We start from the raw sequence: 1,208 nt of genomic DNA, 5'->3' as shown, positions 1-1,208 counted from the left end.
CATTTTCTTTTGGCAGGTACAAGACCTTCTGGCTCATGTGTTGTACCAATCCAATAAATCAATGAAAAGCATTACAAACATACAACGGCTCCCTGTAGAAGAATATAGGCGCAGGCTCAGAGCCTGGAGCTTCGGTGTTTTGCTTTTTATTGCTCTGAGGTGTTTACTGCCGGGTTTCTGCTTTCTGGATCAGGGAACTCTGTGCTTGTTCAATAGCAGAAATAAATGCCCGAAGTGAATTTGGGGAAGGCTGACTTTGCTAACCTTGAGCGCTGAGTGATCCTGTATTTGAAAGGCTTCGGGGTGCTCGAGTGTCAAGGACAGGTGGAGAGTTCTGTTGGCGACAGCCCTCTAGTTTTTGGCTGCAAGCTGTAATTTCAGGAATGAGATCAAAAACCCGAAACCACTCTGGAGGCAGGTTATTGCTGCTGGCTGAGATGAGACGGGAGCGAGGGACGGACAGGAGGAGGATGCCGACAGCAGTGCCATGGCAAATTGAAGCGTACAGCTTGCCTTCAACAGTGTAGGCACCATCAGCCTAGTGCAGCTTCTGGTGGCCCCAGTGAGCCCCGCTTGGGCCCAGCGAGGGCTATGGGTCCGTGGAATGCAGGGCCTGGCCGCTGAGCTAAAGGGCTACCACAATACAGCCTCAAAAATGCAGTGAAACATGTCAGAGGAGCTTGGAAACCAGCAGTGACTCTGGCCTGGTGGAAATATCTAGGGGAATAAGAAGAGGGTAGATTTAGATGAGATATTAGGAAGAAATTCTTTGCTGTGAGGGTGGTGAGACACTGGAACAGGTTGCCCAGAGAAGCTGTGGCTGCCCCATCCCTGGAGGGGTTCAAGGCCAGGCTGGATGGGGCTTGGAGCAACCTGGTCTGGGGGAGGTGACCCTGCCCATGGCAGGGGGGTTGGAACTCCATGATTTTTAAGCTCCTTTCCAACCCAAACCATTCTATGGTGCCTCACTCTCTCTGCCTCTAAGGCGTGTGGGGGGAATATGTGCCGGTAGCGGACACCGCCATCAGGGCGGCTTCTGGAAATCTTCACACCCATGCACACCTCCCCGTTATTTCTCTTGATGTTTTTTTTTTTTTTTTTATCAGCTGGAGGAACCGCCTCCATCCCCAGCAGACACCCGCCCTGCGGGGGACACAAGAGCCGCCTTCGCCGGTCTGGAGGCGGGCCGCCGTTCACCTGAGGCGGCG

The sequence above is a fragment of the Calidris pugnax genome, unplaced genomic scaffold, assembly GCF_001431845.1.
Source record: "Calidris pugnax isolate Ruff unplaced genomic scaffold, ASM143184v1 scaffold151, whole genome shotgun sequence".
NCBI classification, from domain to species: Eukaryota; Metazoa; Chordata; class Aves; order Charadriiformes; family Scolopacidae; genus Calidris; species Calidris pugnax.
Note: the sequence above shows the minus strand (reverse complement) of the source record.